Source organism: Nuphar pumila, chromosome 15 (genome assembly GCF_984573655.1).
Source record: "Nuphar pumila chromosome 15, dmNupPumi1.hap1.1, whole genome shotgun sequence".
In the NCBI taxonomy this organism is placed as follows: Eukaryota; Viridiplantae; Streptophyta; class Magnoliopsida; order Nymphaeales; family Nymphaeaceae; genus Nuphar; species Nuphar pumila.
The window spans coordinates 27,207,207-27,233,771 of NC_143263.1; the positions used below are offsets into that span (position 1 = coordinate 27,207,207).

At 36.9% G+C, this 26,565-nt stretch overlaps 1 pseudogene; it reads left to right on the forward strand.

Moving 5' to 3' along the window:
* The first annotated feature begins 507 nt into the window (after positions 1 to 507).
* LOC149814912 (isocitrate dehydrogenase [NADP]-like) lies at positions 508 to 25,120 on the forward strand (annotated as a pseudogene).
* The last annotated feature ends 1,445 nt before the right edge of the window (positions 25,121 to 26,565 follow it).

Here is a 26,565-nt window from a genome sequence, read left to right on the forward strand (position 1 = left end):
TCTAAAGGCATATCTCATTATTTATATAACGGAATTGTTATTATGAAGCTGCATCTGATTGTATGACCATACGGTTATAACATGTAAGAAAGTGATTTATTTCGGACAATAAGACGCCACGGCTCCAAGCCATTCAGCCATCACATTCGATCCTTATCTTGGAGATATGTTACCCATGAGAGGGGTCCAAACATCAGCAATTACAAGGACAAATCACATGGCAGCATTGCTTGATCCCAGCAGCACCAGTGTTCAGGCCTCACTCAATTCAAAACCATGTGATAGGAGTCATGTGGTTGCTTATGAGATTGCTCATGTTGGGATCCTTGGCCATTGCCAACGGATACATCCGAGAAACAAAATCACTTTCTTGGGAGTGGCATCCAAGGCATAGGTAGCATGCATACTCTCTCTCTCTCTCTCTCTCTCTCTCTCTCTCTCTCTCTCTCTCTGGCGAATTGGGTTAGTCAGGAGAAGCCTGACCTGATTGTTATTTGTGAAACTAAGATGGATGAAGTTTCTCGCTCTGTTGCCTCTAGTATATGGAGGGGTGCTGACTATTTTTTTAAGCCTGCGGTCAACCATGCCGGTGGCATCCTTATTTTGGGGAAGCAATCTTTAAATATTTCTCAACTGGACATGAGTCTGTTTTCTTTGTCTGTTGCCTTCACTTTGCAAGACAGTGGCAGGAGGGTTGTGGTCACTGTTGTATATGGCCCTAATCACGCTGTCATGAGGCCTGCTTTCTTGAACGACTTAAATAGGATCGTCGTCTCAAACGGGGAGTACCATTTTCTTATGGGAGACTTTAATTGCCTTTTGTCTATTCAGGATTCTAATAACCCCGTTCTTCCAAATCCATCTATGCGAGGTTTTCAAGATTTTGTTCATCGGCATCATCTGTACCCAATCCCTTTTAGTGGGGAGCGTTACTCTTGGTCGAATAGGCGAATCCGCCCATGCTGCAGAGCTCTTGACAGGGTTTTTGTCACTCCAAATTTGTTGGATCTCATTCCAGATGTCAAATGTGTCTTGCTGGCTCCTTCTATCTCGGACCATGGTCAGTTAATCACTACTTGGGGGGGTGGTTTTAATTCCGCCAGGAGTTTTGTGTTTGAACAATGGTGGCTCCAGGAGCCAGATTTTCATACTATTATTTCAGACTCTTGGAACAAGCCCTCCAATGAGCAGTGGGCAGCTATTCGGTGTCATGAGAAGTTGTCTCGTCTCGCTAAGGATATCAAAGCTTGGCTCCATAATCGAGACGTGGTTAAATTTCAGCAAATGACTGCTTGGGAGCAAGAGATTTCAGCATTGTATCAAACTATGTCTTCCCCGGAGTCTCTATCTGATTCACACTTGCAAAGTTTGCAGGCCAGATCTATTGAGTTATCAACGCTTTTGAAGAACTGGAGGGTCAAAGAGGAAATTAGATGGAAGCAACGGGCAAGGGTGAAATGGCTTGCGGCCGGAGACGGTAATACTAAATTTTTTCACTCATATGCTTCTCATCGTCATAGGAGAAATGTCATCCCATCAATCACTATTGGGAATGTTTCGTTCCTTAATCAACACGTTATTTCAGCTGTCACTCAGTATTTCAAAGATTTATATTCTGTTTCACTTACTGCGAATGGTGTCATTGGTCCTGTTTCTGTTGGTTCGATTCGGCAAGATCAAGCTAGAATTATGCAAATGAAGTTCTCTAAAGATGAGATTTTTAGGGCAATCAAAGGTTTGTCAGGGTGGAAAGCTCCAGGTTATGATGGGTTTCATGTGGATTTCTTCAGAATTTTTTGGCCTTGTGTGAAGCTTGATGTTATTAACATGTTTGATGAGTTCTATCGCAACTCCAGATTGCCTATTCAAACCCACTTGGCAATTATCTCTTTAATTCCGAAAGATGATGCTGCTACTGATATCTCTAGGTTTCGTCCGATTTCTGTTATGAGTGCCCTTTATCGGATGATTGCCAAGGTGTTGGCTAATAGGTTGAAGGTCGTGGCTCACCAAATTTTTTCTAACTCTCAGTTTGCCTTTATCCACAATAAGAGGATTCAACATTCATTCATCTTGGCCTCTGAAGTCATTCACTCCTTACATCTTAGTGGTCAGGCCTATTTTTCTCTTAAATTAGATTTTCATAAAGCCTTTGATTCTGTGCATTGGCCCTTCTTATTTCAAATGTTATCCAATTTTGGCATTGGTCGTCGTTTTTCTGGGTGGGTGAGGGAATTGGTCTCTAATGCTCAAGCCATGATTAAGATTAACGGCACTAGAGGTGGTCAGATCAAATTGGGGCGTGGACTAAGGCAAGGCTGCCCTCTATCGCCTTTGTTGTTCAATGTCATTGCTGAGGGTCTCGTGGTGTTGCTCAAGCGTGCTGCGGAGAAGCGCCTGATAGATCCTCTAGATCTTCCAGATTTTTCAGACCATATTCTTATTTATGCTGATGATATGATTATTTTTGGGCGAGCAAACGTGCAACAAATGCTTAGATTCAAGCTTATTCTCCAGTTTTTTCTTTCTCTTTCTGGGCTTTCCCTAAATGATAGCAAATGCTCTATTTCTATGTTCAATGTTCAGTATCCTATGCTTGCAGCGGGTCAACGGATTTTCAATTGTGCAATCTCTGAGTTGCCGATGACGTATTTGGGCCTGCCGTTACAAGTGAAGCGCCTATCTTCCGCTGCTTGGGCTCCAACTATTCAAAAAGTGAAAAACAAGCTTTTTTCGTGGCAGGCGTCTTATCTCTCCATTGCTGGCCGTCTGACTTTAATCAGACATGTTCTTTCTTCTATCCCTGAATTCTTCATGTCAATGTTCGTGATGTCGGTGGGCGTGGAGAAGCAGATTTGTCGTTTAATGACGGATTTTCTTTGGTCTGGGTGTCAGCTTAAGAGTAAGCGCCATTTGGTTGGTTGGCGAACGTTGGTGTTACCTAAGCGTATGGCTGGCTTAGGTGTTTTTGCTCCAAGACAGAGGATAATTGCTCTTGTGGCCAAGCAATGTTGGATGGCCCATCAACCAGGTTCTCCTTGTGCTCGTTTGCTTCATGCTAAATATGGTGCTCCTGATTTATCTAACTCTCGTCATGGAACCCGGGGGCTGGCGATCTCGCACTTGCGAAGCATGTGGCTGAGAGCCTTATCGTCCTTCAGAGATCAAATTGGGGATACAAGTAATTATGATCAGTGGTTGCATTGGGCTATTGCACCAAATGGTGCGTTCCTCACCCATAAAGTGTATAGATCGTTGCTCGCCTCAGGGGCAGATTGGTTCCCTGAGTGTGCGTTATGAGGTAAGGGCCCTACCCCAAGATCTCAGGTCTTGGCTTGGTTAATTTTGCATGATAGGGTTCAGACTCACAGTTATTTAAAGAAGTTGGGCTTTCAGTTCCCAAGTTGGTGTGTGCTGTGTCAAGCTGCTGAAGAAACTACTTTTCATTTATTCTGGTCCTGCCCAATCTTCGTGGCCCTATTTAATAGCACGTGGAGATCTCCGAACGTAATTGTTAAAGAGGAGTCTTTTGCGCTTGATCTGCTCCTAGGCCCTATTGAAATTAGACGTTGCAAGCGGTGGAGACTGATCTGGAAGACATGGTTGCTTACTACTTGGTGGTTTGTTTGGATGGCACGCAATGATGCTACTTTCCCCCAAATTCCGGTCATCCTTAACAATCTTGTCCATAAAATCTTGGTTGATGTATACGCGATTCTACGTATGCATCTTAGAGACCTCTTCTTCCGTCTGAACAACGTTCACTCATCGGTGGTTCCTTCTTTTCCAGAGGATCCTGGTTGAGCTTGGCTTTGTTGTTTGTTGCTAGCTGGCTGTAGTTTCTTTTCCTTTTGCTTTTGTTTTTCTATATTTTAGTTTTGTTTTCTATTTTGTTGGGTTCAACATTTTGTTGATCTTCATGTGTGATAATGTTGATCCTCTTTCGGCTCTCTCTCTCTCTCTCTCTCTCTCTCGCTATATATATATATATATATAATTGATTATAGATGTTGCAACATCTATAATCAATGATGATCAGACGGCTCTCCCTCTGGTACTTGAGTGTTTCATCGATCAGACTTTATATATTTATTTTTTATAATGATTTAATAAGACATATGCTTTACATGAAGATTTTACAACACAACCTAGACATGTTTTTCGAAAGATGAAAAATGGATGGCTCACAATTTTACAATACAAAGTATTGTCAGCTTTTGATTCTTACCTCTTTAAAAAAATGCATCTAAATATCAAAAATTTCATAATATAAAATTTGTTTCTTACTAAAGAATAAAAATGCAATATGTGGAGTTTGGTCGATAAAAAACTTGATCACTAGAGAAAAAACAATATTGTCTGATCATCAATGGTTATAGATGTTGCACATTCCTTTTGTTGTACGGTCCCCCTTATATATACTGTTCAAGTTGGTTCAATAAGTACATTGTAGAACACCTACAAATTATTCTTTACCATTTATTTAGTGGAAAACATGTATTAAATTGGAAAATTTTCATGCTTACATGGGTTTTCAGAAAGATCTAAACATCTATATTGCACCAAAGTTTTTTATGAAAGAATCAAAATTTTAGGTTAATTTATTTTGACAGAGCATTTTTTAAATGAACAAGAGTTGGGACAGGACTTGATCATGATGATGAACTATGGTTTCTGAGACCGAGTTAGGGTAGAAGGATACATAAAGCGGTTAGGACTTATATCTGTTAATTTGAAGCAGCATCCAATATTATCCCGAGAGAGAGAGAGATTTTATTTAATGGACTGAATTTATTAAATGAGGAATTTGTTAGGTTAAGACATGCTTTCAGAATAATCTAAAAATCAATGGTCCATGTTGCACCAAATCTTTGCAATGAAAAAAAAATCAAGATCTTCGACAAAACAATTTGATCCAAGACATATTTTCACATAAATAAATAATGATAAACACATCTACTCATCGGTTCTTGGCAATTTTCTATATTTGACTTAGGAGAAGATAGTGGACGATAAAAAAAAAGGTTAAAAGTCACATTAGATGCTATTAATCAGACACCCACATGGTTCATTAAGAAAGGACAACACTTAGAGTTTAGGAACTAGAATTTAGAACAATTAAAACAGCAGCTAATGACTGAATTTGTTGAAGCTTTAATGACCTTGACTGTTGTCTTCTCTTTAAGACAGGCAGACCATACAAAGTACAAACCAGTTTTTTTGATAACCTACGTGTTGTCTTCTCGCTAAAACAAGCAAACCATAAAATGTACTAACTGTTTTTTAATAACCAAACATTTTTATTTTAATTTTTTATTACGGTATGTAGCTCTCCTCTCAATCATAACTCTTAATACCTCTTTTTAACTAACTTTAAACTCTACACATGAAAGTGATATACACACAATTGGGAATAATATGAAGGACCTTGATAATTTAGGTTAAAATATTTGTGGTTCAAGCCTAGACCTTGGAAGAAGTATTTGACTTAAACTTGTGTTTGATCCAGCCAAACATATGTAAAAAAGTTTGTGTCTTGCTCAGTCTTAGCACGAATCCTGTTCAATATCTAGGACCTTTCTAATTTGGCCTAAATCCAATCCAGAACTTATTTGAACCCTGTAGTCTCCTTTTGGACCCAATTTCGATCCAAATCCATCCAAAGTTAACCCATTTGGACATAAGTGTCGTCCTAAACCTGCTCATACACATCCACACTTATCCACTACTTGAACATTACTCGAAGTACGTACCCATTTGACCCAGGCGGTACTAACCTATCAGACTTAATTGGATTTATAAGCATTTACAATTGGATATTTCTTCTTTGGATCATATATTGCAAGAGAATCCATTTAGCATTGTTCTACACCAACCACCACAGAGAAGTAGGGCCCAGATAATTTGGATCATAACAAAACTGATCATGCTACCATCAGTCTCTTTGGCAGTGCTTAATTGATCCACACCCATTAGAGATGGCATTGCCTTCATGGCCTTCATAAGTCGAGTGAAACAGGAAAAAACAAAAGCAAAACCAGACTTGAGGCCGAGTCTCTTTCTCCAATATGGGGAGAATGATGCACGAACAACATAGCATGCAATCTGGGTCCATAAGAGATCTATTTGGATCCAGCTTAGTTTAGAGTTTTCATTTGGGTTTTATTTAGAATTGATTTTTTTTACTGTGATGAATCCATCTCGAATCCTAAATAGGCTTAGGGTTTCTCGTGTTCTCCTATAAATACTCATTATATATAGGGATTTCTCAATTAGTTGTTGGAATGAATTATTATTATTTTTCTGAATTTTCTTTATTAGTTATTTGATTTTTTTCTAATTAATCTTGCTTTAGTAGCATAGTTTGTCGGAGTATCATAACTTAACTGTTCTTTCACTATCTCGAACTTTGGGATTGCATCATACTGCTAAGCAATGTCAGGCATCTCACACTCTGAAAAAAATCTTGGCAAGGAAAATCATTATGATATAATTTTTTTGATAACCAACCTTTTGATAATCTGACATTTTGGTTTTTTCCCAAGAAAATCTTGGGTAATTATCAGTATATATAAAATATAGGAATATGTAAAATTTGATTAAAAGTATAAATAAGATAGGAATACAATATGATATTGTCATCACGGCTTGCACGTAAGATTTTTTAAGTCAACCGTACAAATATAATCCCAATCAATTATCCGAGTTAGATGGTTAACTTTTGTTGCATGAGGGTATGGTTCAGCTCCGGATCCAATAATGCTTTGATCCAATTAGTAGACAACCATATTCTCAATTTAGTGCCTTAGAGTGAGTAAGAAGTCCCACCTGTCTTATCATCCGAAAAGTAGGCGCACAAAGTGGCTCTGCAAAGTAGGGAGCATGAGTTTGTGGCTACACTAAAAAAAGCTGAACAACCTAACATTGGGTTTGACTATTGGTTAGGATCCAGTCACATCCAACCTGGTCTTTACCTACTCTACTGGCCCCTTGCTGGCTGTACAAGATCAGATAGGGCCGGATCTGCTTTGAGGTGACCCCTTTTTCTTAGCAGCGCCATTTCAAACGAGAGCAAATCAGGTTAAAGGGATGGCACCCAAAATCTGTCAAAAAAGAATGGTCCCTACACAAATTTTCAATGCCATTCACTTGCCAGATGAACCACATCAATGGCTGAAAAAAATGAACGGCTGAAGTTCCTTCAGAACTTGAAGCTTTTGATGGGTTCTGATCTCATTTATTTTGATGATGGACGGCAAGGTACATTGGACAGTTTTCTGTTTAAGGTCTCTTGGATCTGATCCACTCTCATTTCAAATGGCACAAGTGGACCTGTTCATGTGGCACCTGTTGGTTGGGAGCATGGCATGAGATTCTACTCGTGTATACGTGTATGTATATGTATGTGAGCACGCGTATAAATGCTATCATCTAAATGATAAACGACATCCAAACACCTATGAAGGATTGCTTGTTTCTTAGATAGGCCTCTCTAGATGAACCACATGAAACATATAAGATAGACAGCTGTGACTATAGGAAAAAATGAGTGTTCGGCTGCTTTTCATCTGATGGGGAACAACATCCAAGAGACTCCTGATATGTTACTGTCAAGGGTTCCCTTACCTGATTCTCTCTCATATCATGTGTATCCCCAACATTATATGTTTGAAAATAGATCTTTGAGAGAGTCATTCAAGGATATCAAATCCTCACTTAAAGAAAAATTATGGACTCTGACGAAATGACATTAATTTTTATTACAATTACCATGACTGATAGCAAACTAGGAAATATAACAAACATGGCAATTTTATTGTTTTCTTGGCAATTTTGCCATTTTTTTTGGCGCCTGAATTTTTTAAGTGACAACTTGCATGGCACTAGATTTTTTTCAAGAAACAACTTACATGAAGTTTGATTTTTTCAAGTGACAACTTACACAATGGCAACAAATTAGACAAGTGATTTTTAAGGAGACAAGTAATTACATGGCCCCTATTTTTTAATGCAACTTAGTCAGGCATGGTGCATGATTTTTTCAGGTGGCATTTACATGGCACATGATTTTTTTTAGGCAACAACTTAGACTAGTAGTTTAGACAAAGGCATCTAACTTTTTGAGAGACAACCATCACAAAAAAATTCAAGTGAAAATATTTGATATATTTTGAGTAGTGAATTGATTACTAAAATATGCCATGAAGAAATCTTTTTGTCATTATTTTGTTCAATGTGGCTTTTGTAGCGGGAGTTACTAAAATACAAAGAATAATGAACTCTCGTATGGTCTCCATCTTGACTGGGAGTTGCCCCTGTGAATACCTACATGGGGTTAAATATTGAAACATAAGTTTTTTTTGCTTAAACTGATTATTGAGTTACTGAACTTAAAACATGTTTCTTCTTCGGATTAATCTATGCATACATTTGAATTGTCTTTACTTTTTAGTATATTAATGTTCTCCAATCATGTTTCTTGCTATCGGTTTTTGCATATTCGTGGATTTTTCTTTAATATATAATATAAATTCATGACTTCTAGACTTGTAAACATTGTATTGTAAATGTTAAATATTATGTTTTTACTTGAAATTGATATGGATCCCTACTAGGCTTTCACAAGTCTAACCTTTTTTATGGGCAGATGATTTCAAGTAAAGAATATGACGCAAAGCAGATGAAAGATGTTGTGCCGTTGTCGATGAGCCAATCATTTTCCTTTTAGGGTACCAAATTCATATACATGATATTATTGTTGGTTTTGTAATATTATGTTCTTTGGAGTGAAAGTACTTTATATGTATCATGTTATCCATAATCATTGCTAAGTAGAATGTAACCCGCCCAATGTTTTGAACCCCAGTATGTAAACCAGTCAAATATGTAACTGGTATGCATCGAGATTTTCATAGGCTTTTTATTTTTTCTAAAATTTTACCATATGGATGAGATCTAGATGCATGGCTTTATAAAAACTTACTCTTGAATTATTCCATTAAAATGTATAAGAAGGATCCTTTAAGGCTTGAAAATCAATGGCTCAGAACTTTTATAAATATGCATGCATAAAAAATTATTTTAATTCATTCGATTATGGTGATCCAATAATCAGTTTCAAGCAAATGGACCACGTTGAATGCATCTGCAGGGTTAGATTTACGAAAAACCTATGGAAATCTATGTTCATACCAATTTATATATTTGAGTTTCCCTATATGGATAACTAAAATATGTAAACCAATCAAATATGTAAACAAGTGTGCACCAAGATTTTCATTGGCTTTTTTATTTTTTTCTTATATATATATATATATATATATATATATATATATATATATATATATATAGCCCATAATGTCTAACTCATAAAGAGTTCTAGATTACATTAGACATGCCTCTGTTCATATGGAACAAGGGATTTAGCAAAGATCGTGACCGTCGCTAAAACCCTTTTTTGCCCATAGATTTAGCTGCAATCTAACCACTAGGGATGCACATTGAACCGAGTCGGCTCATGTTTGGCTTGGTTAAAACTCGGCTTGAGCTCATCCACTTTGTAAATGAGTCGAGCTTGACTGGTGTATGAAGCTTGGATGAGCTATCAAGTCAAGCTTGAATAACTTGTTGAGCCCGATAAGGCTCGATTCATTGCAAACCCAATATATATAATATCTTTGCAAATAAATTTAAAAGTGCATTATTACTATAATGTGTAGGGTGTTAGTCTTTCTTCAGCATGTGTTGGGTTTGAATCTCATCTTTTACGCCTTTTTTCGCTGAAAAATTTTAGTATGTATACAATTTTTTCATTGATAATAATAAAAAAATGTGTTTTGGCTTAATTGTAGGTCACTTAGTTAACGTTAAAGAGGTTGGGGATCAATTAAATCCCTCGTTCGTAAAAATATTTTTTATTGTTGAAGCTTAGCACGACTCGGCTCAAGCTCGAAACCAAGCCGAGTTTGGACAATGCCTTACAAGCTTGTTTCTGAGCTCAAGCCGAGCTTAGACAAAGTCATTTTGAATTGAGCTGAGTTCCAACAGCCTAGGTTCGGCTCCAACTCGGCTCATGTGCATCCCTACTAATCACCATTAAATGTTCATATACACGACACTTGGGTGTTGCTGGCAGGGCCGATTTTTATTCGATGAAAGGATGTTTGATGTTATATATATATAGAGGGAAGGGAGACTGTCCAACAAAAGGAATATCCAAAATATACAACCAATAACGATCGGGCGGCTCCCCTTCTCCGATGCTTGAGTATCTCATTGATCGGACCTCACATATTTGTTCTTTATAATGGAGACTTTAGGACATATGGGCATGTTTTTTGAAACGTCAAAAATGGATGGCTCACAATGAATTTAAAAACTTTATAATACAAAAGATTATGGGTCATTGACTTTTACTGCTTTAAAAACAAATCTAAACATTGAAATTTCATAATAATAAAAAAATATGTCGCTCACTAAATGGATGATAAAAATCCAATATGTAAAGTTCAATAAAAAAAAATTAATTGTTAAAGAAAGAATGCTGTACATTATCATGGGTTGTAGATTTTGGACGGTCCCCCTTTCCTATATATATATATATATATATATATATATATATATATATATGAGTAACCCGTACCATTGAATACTCAGTGTCCGACATTACGTTGGACGAGCATGTGTCGTTCATCGCGAGCGCTCGTTTTGAGTAAAATAGGTTTTAGCATATTTTCCACTAATTTTTCTTATTTCACATGAAATAAATGAACAAGCTTCATTCAACGCTCGGTAGAGGAAAACCTGTATCATTAAATGGGTGAAAGGATACACAATGCTCGGACGAGCGGCTAAAAAAGGGTTTTTATAGGCAGGGGCAGAGCCAAATATCCAAGTTAAACTGGACACCAATGTATATATATATATATATATATATATATATATATATATATATATATATATATATATATATATATATATATATATATATAGAGAGAGAGAGAGAGAGAGAGAGAGAGAGAGAGAGAGAGGGTGGATTGCAGGGGAGAGAGGGAAGGGCACAACGTTACTGACCCAAACCTCCTATCGGGGATTTTCAGTTGCCCACCCTGACAAGTGTCTAACTTCGCCCCTGTTTTGGGGTGTTTTTTTATCGCACTAAAGACATTTTTTCCCGCCCAAGTCTTTATGGCTGGTCTTGACTGCCATTAATAATCAGCACAAATTTGTGTGTCGCTAATCAACCGCACCATCAGTAGCACAAAATCGTTTGCTTTGCATCAGATTTTTTACCTGTTTGATGATGATGATATATATATATATATATATATATATATATATATAGAGAGAGAGAGAGAGAGAGAGAGAGAGAGAGAGAGAGAGAGGGTGGATTGCAGGGGAGAGAGGGAAGGGCACAACGTTACTGACCCAAACCTCCTATCGGGGATTTTCAGTTGCCCACCCTGACAAGTGTCTAACTTCGCCCCTGTTTTGGGGTGTTTTTTTATCGCACTAAAGACATTTTTTCCCGCCCAAGTCTTTATGGCTGGTCTTGACTGCCATTAATAATCAGCACAAATTTGTGTGTCGCTAATCAACCGCATCATCAGTAGCACAAAATCGTTTGCTTTGCATCAGATTTTTTACCTGTTTGATGATGATGATATATATATATATATATATATATATATATATATATATTGAGTCGTAGGTGCATGATCACTTACGAACATGACCAAAGGAATATGCATGGAGCATCCATCACTCACATGATTGACGCTCAGCATGCGGTTAAGCTGAGCATTCGCGGCAACAAAAATCGCTGCTAAAGGTCTCAGACCTTTAGTGGCGACAAAAAGTCCCTGCTAAAGGTCCTACTAAAGACCTTTAGCAGCGATGGACGCTAATGCTCTATTCAGCAGAACCGCATGCTGAAAGTCCATCACGCGCGTGATGGATGCTCTACACGAGTTGGTTTTTGTTCATGTTCGTAAGTGATCATCCACCTGTGTGTGTGTGTGAAGCCCTAATTTGAAGTTTTGAGCTTGACCATCATCTCTAAAAAATGAAAAAAAGGTGGTCAAATCCAAATTAGGTCTTGCCATAATCTTTTCCATGTGCAAACGTTATCATTGAGTTTGAAATCCATTGTTGTGTCATTCTCTCTATCAATTATTCTCTTTCCATGATCTCGTCAGTCATTGTCAATGCAAAACCCAAAGAGAACAGGATGAGAAAGCCCCTACATTATAGTGGGTCCACATTACGCTTTGACATCAACAAAAGGGTGTTGATGTTAGCGTAACCGTGACAGGATGCGGTTTGGAGCAAGTTGGGAGGTTGCTTCCTCTTGCTAAATTTTTGTTTGGGTTGCTCTCGTTGTTGGGTCCCTGATCCATCCTATTCTTTGCAGTCTCAAAAGAATGTTCACAGAATCTTAATAGAATTTGGGTTATTGATTTTTCACTTCGCTACTTAATCAATATTCGGCAACTGATGCAAGACCAAAGCAAGATGTGTCCAAGTCCAGGATTTATTGGGATTAATGATTCTATTTTCTGTATTTAATTCAGATTTTGGGTTTGGATTGTATTTGTGGATTTTAGTAAATAATCGGATCCACCTCAAATTCGTTTTAGAATTAGGGATCATGTGTGGAAAGATAAACCTCTGGATTAGTTTCCCTCCTCTAAAATGTAATTGAGAATCAGATATGTAACCTGGTAGGGATCTGCCAAACCTCAGCTTGCCAATAAAAAAAAACATTGTAGACGGTCTTCTCGACATGTTTGCATGACTGAATTTATGATAAAAAAATGATTTTTTTGGGATAAGCCACACATAGTGGCAATTACCCACACATGATAACTTTTCCCTTATAGTGTCCCTTCCAATAAACATAAGAAAAACAAGAAAGAAAACAGTTATGTAATTGTTTCCCTTGCTACAAAAGGGTATCCATGAGTGACCCTGCCATGAGCAAGCATGTAGAGAAAAACACAGAAGTGGATTTAAGGAAATCACCTTTTTCAGGGCATTTTTCATAAAAAGAGGAAAAAGGGATCCTGCTCACCGACTGCTGAAGGAGCCTGAGCTCATTGGAGGGTTGTAGTTCGACTGAGGAGCGAAACTCACCCTATTCCAGCTACCAGTGCCACCGTCATCAATATGGTTCTCCGATGGCTGCATCAGGTATGCTCTCCACCGCTTTCTTGTTGTTTTCAGTTTGTGCGCCGATGGATCCCCAACATTGGGTTATGGGCCCACAACTCGCGTTTGCTATGGGCTCGATGGCATTTTCCGGCGACTGTCGTCATGAAGCAATAGAGCTTTTTCAACAGAGCGACATCGCCATGGGGCGACGTTGACATTGCTGGCAATTGACAATAGGTTGTCGTGGGGCGACATGGTGTCATCGGTAGACAGCGACTGCCGCCGTGGGGCGACAAAGTAAAAAAAATGTTATGGATTATTTACCTGTGGGCATCGGGTTACAGGGTGATCAATCGTCGCCAGGGTCACCGGGGTTCACCACCGATGTCTTTCGTCAGCATCCAAAAAGGGGTTTTAAAAAAAACCTTTGCTACTTTGCTTGATCGTTGGGCGTTGAGGGGTTATGATCGTCGATGTCACTGACAAAACAATCTATCGTCGGAGTGTTGCTATTGCTGGACCTCCATGCCGTTTGGATTGACCGGCATCTGGATTGACTGGCCGCTGATGGGACCCTTTCGTTGAAAGGGGGTTTTCAGTAAGAGTCATCATCAGAAGATGATGATGTCGACACCAGGATGCATCATCGTCGTGGGTAGGGGGGTGTTTTCGTCGGACTCCTCTCCGTTGATCATCGAAAAGGGGTTTTAAAAGCCCTCTTTCTTTACCTGAGGTTCCTCTGTAGATCAGGCTCATTAGATTTTTTTTCGACATGGGACGCCGACAGGCGGGTCGTCGAGCAGGCAACATGGATCGTCGGAAGGCAGGTCACCGGCAAGCGACATAGGTCACCAACAAGCCAAGAGGGTAAACACCCTTTTTCCGTTTTTACAGAAAACAGAAACCCTCAAGTTTCCTATTTTTCTGATTTTAATGAATGATCTGGATCGGGCCCGGGCCTGGGTTCATTATGGTTCATATCGGGTCGGACCCAAATAAGGTTATTTCTGGGTCTGACCTAGATTTGCTTAATACCGAGTCAGACCCAGATCCGGTCAGTAACTAGTTCAGACCCGGATCCAATTATAATTGGGTCTGGCCTAGATCTGGTTAATATTGGGTCTAACCTGGATCAAGTTATAATTGGATCAGACCCGGATCCAGTAAGGGTTTAGTCACTATTTGGCCTGAACCGGATCCAGTAAGGGTTTAGTCACTATTTGGCCTGAACCGGATCCGAGACTGATTTTGTTCCTTCTGGGACCGGTTCAGAGCCATTTTTGAATGGTTCCTTCAAGTTTCTCACCGGTTTTGAGATGTTAAGACCATGTTTTCATAAATATAAGAAGATATAAGGATTTTAGCATCCAATTATAGGGGTTTTATTAACTTTTATTCATACTTGACACTGGTTTATAAGGTTCAGAACCGGTTTGAACCCTTGGTTGACCAATTCGGGGCTATTTCAGACCGGTTCAGAGTGTTTTCAGACCGGTTCCTGCTTGTGGACCCAGGGTTTTACCCATTGAAGCTTGATTTTTGTTATTGTTCATGCATTTATTTGTAATTATGCATGAATAAATGAATGTATAACGTTGGCATCAAGGATAGCAAGATGACTTAGTAAATTCATATCACCAAAGTAACTGAATACACGTATGTTATCAAAAAATTTGTACTATCATATAGATTTTGCCAATATTACTATTGTACTTAGATTCATGAAACGATAAACAACCCAAAGGTAGTTTCATCATGTTTGAAATTTAGGTAGGGTAAAATGAGGCAAATGTATTGAGATACATTGTACATATGTATCCAAAGGTACTATATGTTGATGATCTAGCTTCACATGAGCCTCAATTTTACCAACTATGGTCGGTAGGAAAATGTATTGAGATACATTGCACATATGTATCCAAAGGTACTATATGTTGATGCATTGCATAGTTGTAGTTGTGGTAATTGATGCTATGTAATTTTTTAGAAGCACTTGATAGTCTTCCATGGGTAAAAGATCTACTCTTGATTGCTTAGAACCACTTTATAAACCAATAAAATTTTCTGGTGTGAATGGATTTCTGTGGTTACTTTTGTGCTCGTACAACTGCTTCGTGAAGTTAATTTCATTTTCCTGTATCTCATCTAGTTGAATCATATGATTCACCAAAAAACCTTGTCTACTATGCCTGGGAAATATCTTTCATGAATTACATGTGACATGGCCATGAACCCTGATCCTTTCAATTCTTCATGCAGCAATTCAATGCTATAATAGATCCCATGTTATGAATCAAATCTTGAGAAGCAAGAGACCCTACTGTTTTGAGAATATCACTGGCTTGGTGTTTAAATTTTTGTTGTTTCTGCTGCATCCAAATTTATGATGGTTTAGCTGCGTCTTGGATATTTGGCAAACTAATTGATCTGACATTCTTTTCATTCCTTGGACACTGAATTTACTGTTCTTGGGAAATGTATCATGAATTTATTGTTGTTAAGGGGTATAACTTTGCTAAATCAGTTAGATCTACTTTCCATGTTCCTGCTTGTTTTTATGAAACATTTTGTATATTCATGATTGCAAGATTTTATGTAATCAACTATCAACTGACTTTTCTGTAAAGCATTACATGAATTTTGGGAACAAATTCTTTATCAATTAATATCTTTGTTCTAATCTAGAATCTTTGTTTTCTCTGCAGGGGATAAAATGAGTAGTCTTTTGGCAAATGATCAAGGACAAGGTAACCAGTGATGGGCATCTTTCATAATTGGATTTCCTCTTCATAACATTTCTCAGTTTGTTAGTCACATTGTCTAATTGTAGTGCTTTGATGTATATTACAGTTAATTTTTCCTTTCCTTGAGCTGGACATAAAGTATTTTGACCTTGGGCTTCCTAATCGAGATTCTACTGATGACAAAGTTACTATTGAGAGTGTTGAAGCTACTCTGAAGTAATGTTCATATTCTTCACATTCTCTCTCCTCGTCATTCACTTAGTTTATTTTTCTGTGCATAGCAACTTATGCAGGGGGCATTAGGTTTTAATGAAACTTGAAAGCCATTCTGTTTGTTGCTTAACTTGTTTTTTATTTATTAATTGAATCAAAGAAACCTTCTTGGGATAAGTTGCTGATCTTTTTAATTTCCATGTTTTCTTACATACTTTTTGAGTAAACTTGCACCTAGGAATCTCCATTGTAGGGGTAATTCAAAGGCAATTTCTACCTCTGTTCTTCAAAAACTGCTTATTTGATCTCATAGTTGTGAACCTCGGTGTTCCAATGTTGACATGTCTTATCTTCAGGTATAATGTAGCTATCAAGTGTGCAACTATAACTCCAGGTATACATCTACTGTAATTTGCACAATTTGTTATTTAAGTCAGTTCATCTTCATCTTTTTTTGCATAGCTATATCTTCACCAGTTAATGCATGACAGATGAAGCTCGTGTCGAGTTCAACCTGAAGTCGATGTGGAAGAGTCCAAATGGGACTATCAGGAATATATTGAATGGTTAGTGATACTCTGCCTTCTTTTTGAAAAACTGAAATTGGTGATTCTTATTCAAGCGGTTCTTGCTTCAGGCACAGTTTTCAGAGAACCAATTATTTGCAAAAACATCCCAAGGCTTGTTCCAGGTATGAAAGATAAAAGGTCATGTTTTGCTATTCATGTATATTAATACATCTTGATGTTGTCAGTGTTTAATGACTGACAATGTTGACTAAAAACTGCCAAGTCACTTTGCTTTGCCACTTCCTAAGAAAAGCTGGCATTTTTCTAGACTGCCCTTTGTTTAGTGTTCTTATTTGAGTCGATACAATAATGTAACTTAGCATGAGGACTGTCGATTGTGGAATACAGTAATTTTGCTTTTGGGTTTTGACCTCATCACTTTTAATAAAATTTTCAGGATGGACAAAGCCCATATGCATTGGAAGGCATGCTTTTGGTGATCAATATCGAGCCACAGATACAGTTATCCAAGGCCCTGGAAAGCTCAAGCTTGTTTTTGGTAGGAAAAATCATATGGCTAAAGGCATTGCTGTATTCTGTAGTATTCTTTTGGCACTCTACTTGATATGTCTTATTATGCATGCAGTTCCAGAAGGAGATGGTGAGAGGACTGAATTAGAAATCTGTCAGTTCTTCCACACTTAGGACCTTACATTAGGAGATTAAACTGCTAATTAGCTGTTTTTATCTGAATTGGTTTTGCAACAGTCCATACATGTCTTTGCTGAGGCTTCCATGGCCACAGCTTATCAGAAGAAGTAACCTCTTTATCTCACTACTAAGAACACTATTTTGAAGAAATATGATGGCAGGTATGAGATAATGCCTTTTTTGTCAATTTTGTGCACATTTAACATTTAAAAACTGAGTTTCCAACTGATTACTGTGGCAATAAATCTGAAATGCCTCCTGAACTTTTTCCCTCTGAACTCTTCTTCCATTTAGAGACTGGCAAGTCACTTTGTAAGTTCTGTAACTGGATATGTGTTGTCTCCACATTCAGGTTCAAGGATATTTTCCAGGAGGTCTATGAGAGCAAGTGGAAATCCAAGTTTGAGGATGCAGGGATCTGGTAATGTTTATTCTTTGTTTGTTCAAACAGTGGCCTCATTGAAAATTGTATGCCAAGTATGGGCTTCTTGTATGATATTTTGATGATGTCAAACAGGTACGAGCATAGACTTATTGATGATATGGTAGCCTATGCACTTAAGAGTGAAGGTGGATATGTGTGGGCCTACAAAAATTATGATGGAGATGTGCAGAGTGATTTCTTGGCTCAAGGTTTGTATACTTTTGTGGTTGTACTTGTTTGCATTGTGTTCCTTGGTTAGTGCTTGAATGCAAAACCGAACTATGGGCCTCATGCAGATGGGACTTGGTGTAAAGAAACGGCTTTGAATACATTCGGTTTAATAATGAACCAATACACATGCACATGAAGTACGGATATACCCACTAAAGGGGAAAACACAAGCACATAATGTGCTAACACATAAACCCACGAAAGGGGCAAAAATGCCTATAAGGCATAAGTTAATATTATTAAAGAAAAGAAGGGTGTAACACCCATTACAATGGAGCAAAAGCTCCTTCAAGAATTTGTAAATACAAAGGGGAAAGCCCCTATTTATGCACAAAGAAGAGAGGAAAAGGAGAGGCCAAAAGGGGCTCCCCATAGAGACGTTGGGAGCCCCCAACGGTCACATTTATGACCGTTGGAGGCCCCAATGAATCTATGTGGGGCCCCCACTTGCGTGAAATAAAAAACAGAAAATATAAAAATATAGAATAAAAACTAATTCTAAAAAATAAATAGTTGTTTTCTAAAAACAACTATATAGCAAATGCAAAAAGACAAAAATACCCCTATCGGGTATTGCACACATATATGTATATATATATATATATATGTGTGTGTGTGTGTGTGTGTGTGTGTGTGTGTGTGTGTGTGTGTGTGTGTGTGTGTGTGTGTGTGTGTGTGTGTGTGTGTGTGTGTGTACGAGTACACATATTTTAAGATCCCCCTCAAACTTTGCGGGAAAAAAACCGAAAGTTTGGAAAAACAAAAGAAAGTCTTGAAAAGCATTCCAATTCTTCAAAAATCTTCAAGTGAAAAACTCCATCTTCATGACACTTGACCTAAGTCTTCAAGTCCAATTCTTCAACATATGCTTTCACATGTAAGTCTTAAAAAAAAATGTCTTTATTGGCAATCATCCACATAGTACCTCCATTGATCGAGTCCATGATGTATCTAAGGTACCACATCTTAGTGATCCTGTAGAGAAAAAAAACAAACCAAGAGAAGACTCAAAGTATACAAGAAAAATAAAATATTCTAACCCAAGAATTGCAACACTAATATATTGACAAGCAAGAGTGGTTTTAAACAAGATAGTAATAACTTTTCAAATCATTAGATAAGGGGCAGCATTCCTTAAGGATGACGATAAATCATGATTTACTAAGATAAAATATGTCTATTAAGAGACATTTAAAACAAAATCCAATGTATATGAAGTGCACCAACTTCCACAAATCGTTTTGCACAAAGGCCCAATAAGTACTCAAAGGAATTTATCAATACTTGAAAGGAAGAAATGTGGGCACAAAAGAACACGGATACAAATGTCGAAAGGCATGACGAATATGAACTTCAATAAGAGAGGCTTTATAAAGGCATATTTAACACACATAGATCAACAATAGAGTTTTTCACATCTTTAGGGAGAAGATCTATGTCAAACAAATGTCATATATAAGAAGCATGTAATGAAGTGCCGAATAAGAGAAACGAAGTCTCCAAAAGCAAACAAGAGAGCACGCACATACACAAATTGCCACTAATGGGCAAAGGAACGACAAAACCACAAAAGTGACAAAACACCCAAAAAAAGAGGAAAAATATATATTCCACTCAAGAAGGCTTCAAAGAAGCATGATTTGACTAAGTATATTAAAACATCCACCCAAGATTCAAGAATGAATGTTATTTGAGTAGAAAACCTTACATATTTAGAAACATCTCACTCAAATGATTGCAATTCCAAAAACTCATTTTGCATCTTAAATACAATGGTGGTCAAAACCATAAGCACTTAGTATGTAGATTAAATGCCAAAAAATCAATTTGATTTTAAAATATGCATATCAATGATATTATTCACTTGCATCTTTTAAAAAGACAAAATATGAATGAAATTTCACAAATTTCAACAATAGTTCATTCATTACAAGCAACTACCTCATTAGTCCTCCAAAACCCACAAATCAAGTGTATAAGCTATTAGAACAAGAACATAATCATAATGCCATTAAAGGTCAAAAGACACACACAAAGGTGTGTATAAATACCTATTGTCTACATGTAATAATACTTGAAATGAGTGTATTAACGACAAGAACAAGAGGATACACGCCAATATGGACCAAAAGCATCTCTTGTCTTCATAAAAAGACACTCAAAATCAAGTATGTTCAGCTACTAGAACAAGAGTATCAAGCCAACCATGGGCTAAAACACAATACATCTCTTGTCTACATAAAATGACACTTAAAATGAGTGAAAGAAGCCAACCATGGGCATACATTTCAGCGACTAGAACAAGGACACAAATACCAACATGGACTAAAATCACACACCATGGTGTGAATCAACGTGCCTTGTCTATATATAATAACACTCAAGACAAGTGTGTTCAACTACTAGACCAAGAGAACAAAGCCACCAAAGGGCTACCAACACACAAAGGTGTAATAAAAATCTTGTCTACATATAATGACACTTAGATAAGAGTTATAAAAGAAGAAGAATTTTGAGACAATAAAACTTGTAATGACAAACATATAAATAAAACCTTGAATAGAACCAATAGAACAATATTCGTGAAAGTATCTTTAACAAGATATTACAACCAATAGAATAATATTTTTTTTAAATAAATATGTGCACATACGCACAACAAGAACACTTGAAACACTTGTGCACAAAAAGCACAAAACACGAACTCACAAATGTGTAAATGCACTCATAAGATTCATAAACAACAAAAGGCTGGGCAATAGTCCCAAAATCCTTGATTTTAATATACCTTAAAACATTTAAGGTTTCAAACGCCATATATCCATCACATTTATATATAAATAAGAGCATCCATAAGATCAATGGTCAAACAAAAGAGAAAATGAGTGACACACTCATAATTAGAGATCATATAACAAATCATTTTAGAGTCCCAAGGTGCCCATAACTCACCTCAACAACCATCTTTAATATAGTAAGTGGACAATCTAAAATGGCATAACACAAGGTTCCCATAACTCACCTCAACACTCATCTCTAATATAACAATAAGCCCATAAAAAAAAGGATTGATGCATCATATAACTTGTGATGGATAAAAATAAATGTCATAAAAAAACAATGAACACTTAGGAAAATCATTTTCCAAATATGTGATTTTACAAAGAGGGCCGATTCAAAGGTCTAACATAATTAATCACATCAATATGCTTTATAACAATAATTTTGCATAAACACGAAATTATGTTCAATCATGATTATTATAAAAAAAACTTAATACACACAACATGAAATATTTAAGCAATGTCATGTGTGAGAACGAATTTGGAATAATCCAAGAATAAAATCACGCCTTTATAAATTACAATTATATGCATACCAAGATGTAGAGTCGCAATAATCTTAAATGAGCAAATTTAGGACATGTAACAAGATATTGCGGAAGCACTTACATCAATAAAAGAAACAATCTCACAAGTCCACTAAGAGAAAAAACAAACCCTAAAGAAGGCAATATAAACATCTCTTTATTGAAAAGAGAGAGAGAGCTCTCAAGCATTCATAAAGATGGTAATATTTAAAAAGTCTCATAAAAAAAACCAATATTGTTATTTAAAAAAAAACTTATAACAATCATGAAATCTTCTAAAAAAGTATATACTCATAAGAAAATTCACAAGGATCAAAAGTTCTCTCAAAGAGAGATCCAACATAAAAAAAAATCCCCAAATGAGGGTACATACGAAAGGAAGAGGGAAAACTTTATTAAGGTGGAGAAAATCTCAACAAAAAAGAATAATAGGATTGCATTATGGCATAAATCTATAAACAAAAATTCATAATATTATTAAAAATATATGACTTAATAGATTATAACCAACTCCTAATGTAATAAGTATGCAACATTAATGAAGACCATAAATTTTATAATAAAACATATTTTTTGGAATTGAATTAAAGAGAATAACCATATTTCATGAGATCATTTTTAAAACTTAATTCAACCGGTATTATAAAATGCCTTCTTAATAAAATATTGCTCATATGAAAAAGAACTCATAAGGTAGGAAAATAAAAAATCAATAAGAAATTTTTCATAGTTAATATATGGCAATCATTTTTCAAAGACACATGATATTATGAAAAGCCTCATATAAGACATTTTAAAGGATAAACACATACCTTTAATACGAACCAACAATTATGATAGAGAGTATGTGAGCAATGCTACATATCTCACAAACATTTTACTTTTAACATAACTTTCTCAAAAGACTTATTTTTCAAGAAAAGACATACGAAAAAGAATAATATACGAAAAAAATATTCAATGGAATGCTAAGAACCCAAACTCATAATGACAAGGAGAACACATGCAAAACATATCTATTTCTTCATAATGCACAATACTTAAAGAAATATAATGCATACCGAATAATTTTAAGAAACAAAAGAGAGAAATGAGAACTTCACCATTTTTCTTTACAATTTCTTGAATAGCACGCTTCCCAATACAACAAAGAGCAACTTGATCCCAACCTTGCTTTGATACCATGTAAAGAAACGACTTTGAATACATTCGGTTCAATAATGAACCAATACACATGAACATGAAGTGCGGATAAAGTGCGGATATACCCACTAAAGGGGAAAATACAAGCACATAATGTGCTAACACATAAACCCACGAAAGGAGCAAAAATGCCTATAAGGCATAAGTTAATATTATTAAAGAAAAGAAGGGTGTAACACCCATTACAATGGAGCAAAAGCTCCTTCAAGAATTTGTAAATACAAAGGGAAAAGCCCTTATTTATGCACAAAGAAGAGAGGAAAAGGAGAGGCCAAAAGGGGCTCCCCATAGAGACGTTGGGAGCCCCCAACGGTCACATTTGTGACCGTTGGAGGCCCCAATGAATCTATGTGGGCCCCCCACTTGCGTGAAATAAAAAACAGAAAATATAAAAAATATAGAATAAAAACTAATTCTAAAAAATAAATAGTTGTTTTCTAAAAACAACTATATAGCAAATGCAAAAAAACAAAAATACCCCTATCAGGTATTGCACCACACACACACACACACACATATATATATATGTGTGTGTGTGTGTGTGTGTACGAGTACACATATTTTAACACTTGGTTCTCATTGAAGGTGTGCTGCCAACTGAGCACGACATAGCCCCATCTCAAGTAATTGGTGACCTAAATCTCCTCATACCATCTAAGAGGCTTGGCCACTCATATCTCTTCTTTGTTGTGTCAACTCAAGTTGCCTGAACCCAAAAAATTGTCATCGCCCTTTGTAAATTGAGGATAATAGTTATAAAACTGTTACAATTGGGATTGTCACTCGAACTCTTAATCTTTTTAGTATGATGCAGAATGGTGGATCATTTAAATAAAAATTAACTCTTTTTTCTATTGTTGCAGGTTTTGGATCTCTTGGGCTGATGGCCTCTGTGCTGGTACAAATGCACTCAAAATGCTTTGCCTGTTTCTTGCTTGCTGATGTTTACTTACATGCATATCCTTCATAGTTACTGTTGCTTAACTGAATTGTTTTTTTACAAATAGGTTTGCCCTGATGGAAAAACCATTGAGGCGGAAGCTGCTCATGGCACAGTTACTCGTCATTATCGTGTTCACCAGAAAGGAGGTGAAACCAGTACAAATAGTATTGCTTCGATCTTTGCCTGGACATGTGGGCTTGCACACAGGTACTAATAAACTTCAATTACTTGGTATCTTGATGTCTTTTTTTTGTTTTCATGATAATGAAAATGAAACTTGAGAAAGCTTGCAACTCATACGGCATAAATTCAAGTTACTGTGTGACCCCTCATACATCCTCTTGAAAGGGATAAAATGGATATTTTAATTTGATCCCATATTTACTCTCTGTAATGAAGGGCCCCAAATCTATCTGACTGACATAGGGTCATTATTCATTCAAGTTGCTAAATTTAACACCTAATTCAGCTTAGTTACCGATTGTATATGTACACTCCAAATATTATGTATGTGTGTGCATTATTCAGAGGGAGAGAGATGATTTCTACTTATTGAAATTCACATTGATAACAAATTTGTGGTCATTGTAACTTTGATAGGGCCAAGTTAGATGATAACGAGAGGCTTCTGGATTTCACAGAGAAATTGGAGGCTGCTTGTGTTGGAGCTGTAGAGTCAGGGAAAATGACCAAAGATTTGGCTCTTCTCATCCATGGATCCAAGTAATATTCTCTGTGTGCTTCTTCTTGCATGCTTTTTTTTGTGTTGTTTAAAGATCTGAGTTGCAGCCCGGAACCAGGGCTACTTAATCCAATTATGCATGCATGTGTTTTGAGTGTTTTGTACAAGTACATGTTTTCTTGCTAATCCTGTCGACTACCAAAATGGTCAGTAGCAAGCGCAGACTATCAATAGTACTTTCTTAGTGAAGCCAATTATGTAAATTTAGTTGTATTTTCAGTTATTTTTCTATTACTAAAGTTGAAACATTCATATTGATATTGCCTGTAAGCCATACTACTCGATCTCCAAGAGTTGGGGAGAAGGATGGAATTCATTATCACTTCACAGAGCGTGATAAGATGGAGAATGATATAAAAGGGAAGTTTTTTGAATCAGCTTCTGTTCATGGGAATCTCTATGGTACAAGTATTGTTGCCTTGGAGGCAGTAGCAGATGCTGGAAAGGTATGCATACAAGTTGTTCCTTTGTGAGCAATCCCTCTCCTTTAAACCATGAAGTTTCAGTTTACACTGGGCATCTTTGGTTGTGTTGTAGAGGTGCATTCTTGACATCTATGTTCAAGGAGCAAAATCTGTTAAGATGAGTTCCCTTGAAGCAATATTTGTCTTTATCTGCCCCCCAAGCTTTGAAGTGCTTGAGAAGGCCTTCGTGAAAGGTAGTTTTGAATATCTAAACCTCTAAGCTTAGTCCAATTATTTATCTTCATCAAGCTGAATGCAATTGTGCTGATTATAAACAGAGGAACTGAAACAAAGGAACAAATCCAGAAGCGTCTTAGAAATGCAAAACCAGAGCTTGAGCAGGGTAGATCCTCCGGTGTCTTTGAACATGTATTGATCAATGATGATCTTGAAACCTGCTATGAAAATCTCTAACATGCGTTGTACACTGCATTCTTCAAAGTGGCACCTTGTCCCTTCTGAGAAATTTCTAACTGAAGAAAATTTTTCTGTCCTCTGGGGTGCATGGCAATAGTAGTATGCTTTCTACGTGACAATTTTTTATTGCAACATAATAGGCAGTTTTAGGAAAGATGGATGTATTATGATGATAAAAGCAGAAATGTTTGACATGGATTATCTCCTCGTGTTGCTGGTATTGGTGGGCGTATACTTTCTATGATTGGTATTGAGCAAGTGCCAACAAATTCTTTGTGAGCAAGTGTTGGGAATATTCATCATGGTGATACATCACCTTTAACAACTCCCCTTGCTGGATTGGCTCGGTCATCATCTTGGTTCGACATGAAGGCTGGTACAATCTTGTCAGATGTCTCTTTAAGTTATTAATACAGCCCTTTTGAGCTTCTAGGTCTGTCATTTGATTTGAAAGCTTGTTAGGATGTGAACTAGTACATGCGCCTCTAGAATATTCAGACATTATAGATACAAGTTCAAGTTTGTTTATTTTTCATCAGGTCTTTTGCCAATGACGTTCAAGACTCCTCTTGCTAGCCCTCCTCGACAAAACTACCTAACTGGAATGCGAAGAGTGTATTCTTTAGAGTTCAGGCCAAACCAACTAAATTCTTCATACTCTGGATTAGCTGATTCACTTTTAGGGTCTGTTGGGACTTCTGGAGTTTCAGAATGTTGCTTGCTTCCACAATCAACTATTTATAACCAGAGTTCAGGTCACTTCTCAACGCCTTTGTTGACCTCAGCGGATGAGAATGAGAAAGCATTGGTGAAAAGAGAAGAGAGGGAGAGAAATGATGAGTTGTGGGACCTGATTCAAAGTTTTTGCCCTTGCAGTAGGGGAGTCCGAGGGCTTTCTTCGGCGTGGGTCCTGTTGTGCGGGCAGGGGATCAGCGCCCTCCGAAAGAATTTTTTTTGTATACGTTTTTTTGTGTTCTTTATCTATACACAACTTATATAATTTGTATAACGAGATTTTTTTTCTCGATATTTATATTTCAAACAAATTTTTTTATTTTTTTTTTATTTTGTGACGGATTAGCGACGGATATGTATCTGTCGCTAAAATCCAGCAAAAATTCATGCATAAAATAACGATGCAATTTAGTGATGGATATTATCCGTCGGTAAATTTTAGCGATAGATTAGCGACGGATTTATATATGTCGCAAACACAAAATCAATTGTTATTTAGCGACAAATTATGGCATTCGCTAATCCCTCATAATTTAGTGACAGATCTTTTCTGTTGCTAATTAGCGATCAGAAAATTGCGACAGACGTTATCCATCGCTAACAATTTTAGCGATGGATAACATTCGTCGCTAATCCATGGAATTCTTGTAGTGTAAAGGTTGTGATTAAAATTCAATGCCCTCGGCCATTTACATCATTATTGTGCA